We start from the raw sequence: 10,000 nt of genomic DNA, 5'->3' as shown, positions 1-10,000 counted from the left end.
AGATCATGGAATGCATTGCCAGAAAAGGTCTGACCACGTTCCTAGAAGAAAATAACTTGCTTACAGACAAGCAATATGGCTTCCGTCCTGGAGGGAGCTGCCTAACTCAGCTTCTACGGCACTTCGATTGGGCACTAAAACAAGAACTCAACCACTCAAATGTGGATGTGATATAGTTCGATTTTGCCAAGACCTTTGCCAAAGTCGACCGCTTGACCTCGGTATCCCTGGTACACTAGAAGAGTGACTGCATGATTTCCTGAAATGCAGAAGTTAGGCAGTCACAGGAAATAGTGCTCTCTCCGAGGTGTCAACAATCCTCATCCACACTCACCAGCTCCGCCAACGATACAAAAGTTTTGCAGGCGTTCAAGGATCCTACTTATATCCTAAGACTGCAGAATGGCCTGAACGCAATAACTAAACAGTCAGATGAGAATGATATGCAGTTCAATGCCGCAAAATTTCAAGCACTCCGCTATCAGCCCACAACTGAAATGTATGGGACCAGCAGGCAATGTAATCCCAGAGTTAGCGTGGGTGTGCGACTTGGGAATCCACATGAGCAACGATGCAAATTTCCACGTGCACATTGCTCATATGACAACGCTATGCAGGCGGGTGGCAGGTTGAGTCCTTAGATCCTTCAGAATCAGGAACAGAGACACAATGCTTCTGCTTTGGATAACATTTGTCCTCAGTCGTCTCGACTTCTGATATCAATTGTGGTCACCAAAGAGCGTAAAGCTAATTGCGGAACAAGAGGTAATCAAACACCACTAAACAAAGAAGATAGACTCAGTAAAACACATGAGCTACTGGGAGAGGTTAAACGAACTGGGACTCTATTCCCTGGAGAGATGTGAGAGATATGCAGTAATATAGATATAGAAGATAAAAGAAGGTCTAGCTCCAAATTTTGGTAATCGAAATCTACAACAATCCCTGAGCTGGGTGGCAGTGCACAGTACCAAAGGTCCCATCTTCTCCATCGAGGATATGGACCCAATATTGTAATAACTTGGGATTCAAGGGATCACAATGTTTTAACGCCCTACCAAAGAACATCAGCGATCGGCGAGGTGTAGACCTAGAAGTCTTCAAAAACGTCCAGACAGCAGAGGCGGGAGACACAATGAATAGCTTCAACAGAAGCAATACTGGAAAAATTTCCGGTTATGCAGTAAAGGCGGTTCACCAGCATGGCCTCAGCCTTTGTTTGAAACCTGTAAAGGATAAAAGATAAAAATATGTATATATATATATATATGTATATATATATATATATATATATATATATAATATATATATATATATATGTATATTATATATATATATATATATATATATATATATATATATATATATATATATATATATATATATATATATATATATATATATATATATATATATATATATATATATATGTATGTATGTATATATATATATATATCTGTAAAATTATATGTGACAATTATTCGGTAGCCAAGATAAAACTCTGAGTTTCGGATGCCGAGGTGGAAATCCACAACACCAACTCTCCGGTTATCTGGCCATCTGAAAAACGCTATGAAGAAAAACCGTTATACAAAGGGAAATTACTGTGTTATAGTCCGCTACTTATATAAAAGCGCTAATTCAATGACCGCTAAGGTTAAAGGTTCATAGTAGACACGTAAGCATGCCTGCTCATAAGCACACACGTGCGTACGTATACATCACTATGAAAACATAAACACGTTCACGCGCATTTTTCGCCAAATGTATATGCATATATATACAAACTCACACACATACACACGCACCGTAAAAGTTCATACATACGTCTGCATATGCACAAGCACAAGAAAAGACATGGTTAAGGGTAACAATACAGAAAAAAGCATAAGGAAGTATACAAAGAGTAAACCACGTTCATATACGGACATACCCTTATGCACGCACACACACGCACACGCCCATATATGTACATACCCGCACATGTTTATATACGCATACACACACACGCATGCACAAAAAAGGATTATACATACGCCCAAAAAATAAAACCGGATAAATTGTAAAAATACTGAGTAAAAACGTCTATATATATGTATTCTTATGCCCGCACACACGCACACATCTATATACATACATACCCGCCCACTCGTACATATTCACACACGCATACATGTAAATCCATATACACGTCTATGTAGGCACAAGGGGAAAATGCAGGATGGAAGGAAGAGTACAGAAAAAATTATTATGTGTAAAAATATAAAAATATATGAAAAAAATATAAGGTATAATGAGATCAAAAACTTTTGCGTGGACAAAATATTGAGGTCTCTTTCTTTCTTTTGTTATCATACCGTTTTTACCAATATATATATATATATATATATATATATATATATATATATATATATCTATATATATATATGTATGTATGTATGTATATATGTATGTACGTATGTATATTACATGTTGTATGTAAGTGTTCACGCGTATATATATATATATGTATATAAAGTGCGTGAATATATGAATATATATGACTATGTGTATTTAAGTTATGGCTTTTTCACAAGTTAATAATCCTATACACTAATTCGATGAATAATTTTAGAAAAGTCAAGAAACTAACGTTTACATTGCTTTATTTGAAAACAAAAACATCACCCACAACTTAAGAAATCGATCACTCCTTTTGAAATAAATCATGCAAAATTCTAGGGGGATTCTTAACACCTGCTCAATTTTTTACCAAACTTGGTGTGCAGACACAATACAATGTAGAAATAAAATAACTGAAATTTTAGCTTTCTAGTTGAAGTAGTTTTGGAGTTAACGGATTTTTAAACTATAATCAATAGCCAATAGATTCACATTTCAGTATTTCCGATGTCTAAATCGTTATAACCGCAAGAGACGTGGAATAAAAGTGTATTTATACATTTTTAAGAGTACTGAATTGAAATTGCTCTGTACAAACGTTCAAAACTAGGCTATTTTAAGAAAGAGGCCACAAGTAGTATTCGATCACGTAGAAGATTATGAACAATACATATTTTTAACTTTATAGTTTTAATTCCAATTAAAAATAAAACTATGCAAGAAAAAGTGTGCTCAATGTTAAAATTTTTTTAAACATACCAAAGAATTAATATATTTTGTTAGATAAAATAAATTGAAGCTGAAGTTCTCCTTTTTACAAACATCATAAAGAAATTTTTGAAGGCACTTGATTGCCTGTCCTGCACTCTGATTTGTTGATGGTTCTCAAATCCAAACGTTTTTTTACAGAGTTCAATGCTTTTTATGAACTTGCAGGCCACCACATAACTTCTGATAGTCATGGGCATTGAACATTTGATCAGTAAACCAAAAATCTACCCAGCTATAAGAGATGAATCGACAAACATCGAGAAACAAAACTCTTTTCTCTGGTAGAAGAATAAATGCCAAAATAGGTAGTATTGCTCGAGAATTCCATCTTGTATTACTTAAGTTAGGTTATGTTTTGAAATTTTACAGTAGGAAATTTGTCGGTTTCTTATAAGAAACGAAAAACTCTGGTCAATGAAATAGAAATTTCATGTTACCTCGCCATCCCGCTGATTCAGTAATCTTTTCTGCAACATTATTGAAATTAGCCTGAAGTTTCTCGTAATTACTTAGAAGCTCTGGGATGAATGTATATTCAATATTGGGAGATGATTTTTTATCCATTACACCACGAAGAACACTATCAAGGATATGATGCTGCTAACCAATAAATTATGGTTCTTTCAAACCCTTTTGAGCTTTGAAACTGAATGACAATGCTATTTCTTTTCCCAATGTTCACAAACGTTGTATCAGTAACGATCGTCTTTACTCAGTTCCAAAAATTGTACTCATCTAAAACAGCTGTTATTCCTTTCACAACGGTATCAGCTTTTTCATTTGGTAATTGGAGTGCTTCTAACTTAACTTCTCTTTGTTCATTCGTTAAAACTAGCACTTGGTATTCTTGGTCATCAGTATATTTACCATAAAAATACAATAACCAGTTTCTAAATGTAGCGTTTTCTTCATTTCATTTTTAGTTTAACAGCTTCTTTAATAGTCAAGTTGTAAATATTAGATTTGGAATGGGTCTCGACATTGATTCCATTTTGAAATAATTGTCGACAAACTGTTGCTGCTTTTGGGATTGATAGCTTCGACGATATTACTAACTTGGTTACAGTTCTACTTTTGCTATACTTCCTCTCTGTTTATGTGGATTCTTCATCTGATCTTTCGGACTCTTGATATTCACTTTCAGTCTCTGCTTCAGACGTTACTCTGATTGAATTTGGCATTAAGGACACTTTTTTCTTTTGGATGGATGGATAGTTTTAGAACTGGCCGACTTTCCAGTTCCATACCCAACATGTCCCTTGCGTTCAATTCGAAGATAATACAATCTTCTAACCTCATTGCACAGCCACTCACAGTTTTCCTTTGTGATGTCAAAAATTCCTTTCAATGAATCGTATTTTCCTCGTTTTACACACTTATCGTAGGTATTCAGAACTTTTTCTACTTTTGCTTGTACGTTTTGAATTGATAAATAGGGTAAATTAAAATTTTTTTGCCATAAAAAAGTTACTTCTTCCGAAATTTCCTTTGTTCTTTCTTTCCTTCCTTTGATGGTACCACCAAGGAACAGGTAGCGACCGACAATTTGAAGTTTCCTGGATTTGTTTTCCAAACGAACGCTCTTCTAGAGGAACAGGTCTTCTTGTCCTATGTGAGTCTTGAAATAGCGCAAGATTCTTGGTCCAGATTATTTGTTTCTTTGAGTGACACAAGCACTTCTCATATGAAACATTATTTTAGATACTCTAGTTGGATAAGCCTACTATTCTGAAAAACAGCTAATATAGTCAGAGTTTTTAGCGTCACAGAAATATAAAGAAGAGGAAGAGGATATTTCCTAAAGTAGGGCCTATTAAGAGATGACTTTTTTCTCCAAGTTCATTATCCATTACAACACCCAAACTACTTAAACTTGAAAGCTGAAATTTGAAATATACTGCTTCTGCATTGTATTAAGTCAGCACACCAAGTTTGGTAAAAACTTGAGTAGGCATTATGGACCTCGCTAGAATTTTGAATGATTTGGGTCAAAAGTGGTGTTAGATTTCTTCAGTTAGGGGTGATGTCATTTTAAAGATTCTTAAAATAAAGGATATTGTCTCTACTTCTATAAACTTGTTCATCGACGTTTGGTACAGCAAATTGTTTACTTCCAACAAATCAAAACGTCATAACTCTAATGTGTATGTATGTATATATGTATGTGTAAGTATATATATGTACACACATACATGCATGTATATATATATATATATATGTATATATATATATATATATATGTGTGTGTGTGTGTGCGTGCGTGTGTATGTGTTTCTCTGTGTGTGTCTGTGTATTTGTGTATGGATATATATACATGATGAATGTGGGTGTATATATATATATATAATAACAAATTAATAAATAAAACATATGCATATATACATACATATATGCACGCACCTACATCTATATGTATATATACATGCATATATGGGTACAGGACACCAAAAGAACGTCGAATACAATGAGAAACGAAAACATAAACACAAAACCAAGGAAATGGACATTTTTCTTAAATAACGAAAAAATAGAGTACAGGACATACAACACAAGGAAAATTACCCTTCTTCAGTCGCCTCTGTTTCATCTCCTCCGCATTTCGAAGGTAAAAGCGAGACACGACTTCTTTCAAACATTCCTTCCCGCAAAAGGCAAATTAAATAAAATTTGAGATTTTTTTGCGGAGGGGTAAAAATGGTAACAAAACAGGACAGTAAAGACAGTACAAAATATAAACAGTAAAAGACAGGACAAGGAGAATAACAGTAACACAGACATTGAGAGCTGTTAAGCCAAACGAGAGAAAATATTACGAACGCTTTTTGAGAACGGTGAGACACTCCCCTCCAACATCCACGGCACTAATCATGCACTCTGTCTCTTCAACTCTTTCTCCTTCCCTCCTGGCATCTCTAAACTTCTTTTCACTCTAGATATTAAGAGTCTATATACGGTGGTCCCACACAGCATACTTTTTGCTCTCAAACACATCTTAGACCCTCGAACCAACCCTCCAGCCTGACACCTCCACACTCCTTCGTGCGGCCGAACTTATTTTCTCCCTCAACTGCTTCCCGTTCGCGGGGCATTTTTACCAACAGTTCTCGGGAGTGGCCATAAGAACGAGAAAGGGCCTCAACTATGAAAACATGATCTTTACTTCTACCCACCTTTCCTCTCCTCTCTTCCTCAGACATCCACTGCCTCTTTTCACCCCTATCTGCCTTCTCTTTAAAACACCAGTTGTGTTTATTCTTTTATACCTACGCCATCCAATGACCAACCTCAGAGTTGGATCCATGGTTTAAATTCGAGCTGGTACTTATATATCTAGAGTAGCCTACCTACATTTGACTTGATCTTCTCAATATAGTTTACCGCTTTGTGAGATCTATTTTATCGTACCTAGCCATTTCTTGCGTTTAACTTGTATGTGATTCTTTTATTCATTTATTTCGTTCAGTCCTTCGACTGCGGCCATATACCACCTTGAATTTTTAGTCGAATGGATCGACCCCACTAATTATTTTCTAAGCCCGGTACTTATTCTATCGGATTCTTTTGTCGTACGGCTACGTTACGAGCACATAAACACAACGACACCGGCTGTCAAGCGGTGGTGGCTGACAAACACTGATACAAAGACACACACACGCACGCGCGCACACACGCACGCGCGCACACACGCACGCGCGCACACACGCACGCGCGCACACACGCACGCACACACGCACAATACAAAAATAGAAAGCTTTAGACAAATACAAATATTTCTTTGAATATTTTCTAAATTGCTCTCATTCATGTGTGCTTTCGTTTGACCTTACCACGATATATGACATATTTAAGTAATTCAGCGTTACAGTGCCTATATAGTGTATCACATTTATGTAGTATTGAACTTTTCAACTTTTCAATGCTACAAGTATAAAATAATATAATATAATATAATATAATATAATATAATATATATATATATAATGCATACATATGTGTGTGTGTCTGTGCGTGTCTGTGTGTGTCTGTGTGTGTATGTATGTTTATATGTATGTATGTATATATATATATATATATATATATATATATATATATATATATACATATATACATATATATATACACATATAATGTATATTATATATATATATATATATATATATATATATATATATATATATATATATATATATATATATATTATATATATATATATATATATATATATATATATATATATAATGTATTTATCTGCACAATGCAAACATATACACAAACAGAAACAAACGCACATGCTTATTCATATGGTATTTCAAGCACTAAAAGTGTCACTTCCGATAACATTGCAAAAGAGCTGAATTCGAAATTCGAAAGACACGCAATGAGTGTCCTATTTGTCATATTGATAGCAAACATATCTCCTTTGCTATGTATATTATAAATGTTACCTTCAATCATAGTTCTTCGAGTCACATAATATAGACATACATACATACATACATGCATGCATGTTTACATACAAACATACGTACATACTAACAAGCACACATAATTTCCACATAAAAAGTGACGTAGACCGCCTCTACCTAAAACGTAAAAAAAGCGGCAGAGGCTTAACATCAATCGAAACTGCATTTGAATGTCGTATCATATCCTTTAACCACCAAGCATCGAAGTGCATCCCTTGATCAAGTTTGCATACATGAAGCTAATAACATCATAAGACTTAGAAGGCAGATCTTTGTGCAACACCCTTTGTCAGATAACCTAGAATACATGCCCAAAGAAGTCGCTCGACTCTACCACAACATATCATCAGATAAGAGGATGCGCTTATATGAGCAGAAGACTATGTATGGAGATGTTAGTAGAAAGCTCCGTGATAATAGTAACATCGATCATCAAAGCAGTTTATCATGGACGAATATGCGGTTTACTACCTCCTACACTTTTAAGGGTATGCGTCTGCACTCCAGGAACAGGAAATATCAACCAAGTACGTGGGATAGAGTACAGGAAAAAGTACCTGGGATAGAGAGGCGGGTTAAAAAACTGTAAAATGTGACAACCGATGCAGACTTCACTGAAGATCTCACCCACATCATACGCAGTTGTCCGAAAATGTTATCATTGTATTATCTACCGATGTGACATGACGTTGAAGCTAAGACACTCTATAATGATCCGTCGGAAGGATAATCCCAAGAACAAAGAAATAAGAACCCACACTGTGGTAGAAGCCGTAGCTACTCATAATAAAAAGGAACACTGGTGGAATGAACCAGTGAAGACCTCAGTAAAATGTAAGCACAACAGACTTGTAATAAAGAAAAGAAACTGCACAGTTGTAGAAATTAGCTGCCCAGCGGATGTTAACGTAAAGCTGAAGATCAGTGAAAAAGAGAACACTTACGCCGAAATATTGAGAGATCTACAGTTACTCTATCCAGATTACAAGTTCAGGTTTATACCTGTAATTATTGGGTGCCCTGTGATATGTAACACACTGCCTAAATAGCAATCTTGAGAAATTAGGCTTCGTAAAACCAGAAAAGAAAAAGCTACATAAAACATACAAATCTGCACACACATACATACATACATACATACATACATACATACATACATAAATACATAGAAACAGACAGAAGACTGACATACATGCATACATACATACATACGTGCATACATACATACATATATACATACACACATACGTACATACATACATACATACATACAAACAAAAATAACCTGTTGTTGATGTTGAAATTCTAATGAAGGATCCTTGGATCTAGGTTAGAAACCGGCTCATTCACTATTGGCAAGAAATCTTGAAATAAACTGAATAATCACACACACAAACACACATACACACATACACACATATACGTTGAAAGGTAATTGATTTTCCTGAATCGCATATCAAAAACGATGACTATCATGAATGTGATCTGCTTTGTTGCAGAATTATTAAATGTTTTTTTAATATTTTGTTTCGAACAATAATGTTCTGAATTTCATTCCTCTTCTTTTATCAGTCCCATTTCCTAATTTAATAGCTGTAATAACGTATTGTCATTCAGTGCAATAAAATTAATGTCGTATTTAAAATTACATGTATACGAATCATGTTTGATTTTATGATATCTTTCAATTCTTTCAAATATTTTTTCATCTGTATGTCTAAATTATTAATGTAACTTCCCATTAGAAAATGATACATAAGCAGATTTGAAAGCTCCTTTATGAAAATTAGCACAAGGAACATATTCGTGATTTGATTATATATATAGATATATGTATGTATGTATGTATGTATGTATGTATGTATGTATGTATGTATGTATGTATGTATGTATGTATGTATGTATGTATGTATGTATCTCTCTCTCTCTCTCTGTATGCATATATATATATATATATATATATATATATATATATATATATATATATATATATAGGGAGAGTTTACGAAAAAAACAAAAGACGAAGACAGGTGGTGTACAAAGCAAACAGATGTATTAGTATAACGCTCAGGAATAGAAAAAGTCTTTTACGTTTCGAGTCTACGCTCTTCTACAGAAAGGGGCACAGAATATATATATATATATATATATATATATATACATATAACTTACTTATAAATGTATGTGTGGCGGTCGATCATATAATAGTATAAATAATATATGTATATTTGCATATATACACACATATATGTACATTCCTACATATATATGTATATATACATGCATATATGGGTACATGACGTCAAACACACACACACGTCCATTTCATATAGACGTACATACATCTTTTACTTTCTTTCTCTGTTCTTTTCGCTTTGTCT

At 34.3% G+C, this 10,000-nt stretch overlaps 1 long non-coding RNA gene across 1 annotated transcript in view; it reads right to left on the bottom strand.

Annotated features, from left to right (window-relative positions):
* Positions 1–4,604: 4,604 nt before the first annotated feature.
* The window catches only part of LOC118763725, a 17,469-nt gene continuing 12,073 nt past the window's right edge, over positions 4,605–10,000 (bottom strand). The window contains exon 3 of the long non-coding RNA XR_004999479.1: positions 4,605–4,735. This is a non-coding gene — a long non-coding RNA (uncharacterized LOC118763725). The remainder of the gene's footprint in view (positions 4,736–10,000) is intronic.

Source organism: Octopus sinensis, linkage group LG6 (genome assembly GCF_006345805.1).
Source record: "Octopus sinensis linkage group LG6, ASM634580v1, whole genome shotgun sequence".
NCBI classification, from domain to species: Eukaryota; Metazoa; Mollusca; class Cephalopoda; order Octopoda; family Octopodidae; genus Octopus; species Octopus sinensis.
Note: the sequence above shows the minus strand (reverse complement) of the source record. Positions and strands in the feature narration are given on the sequence as shown.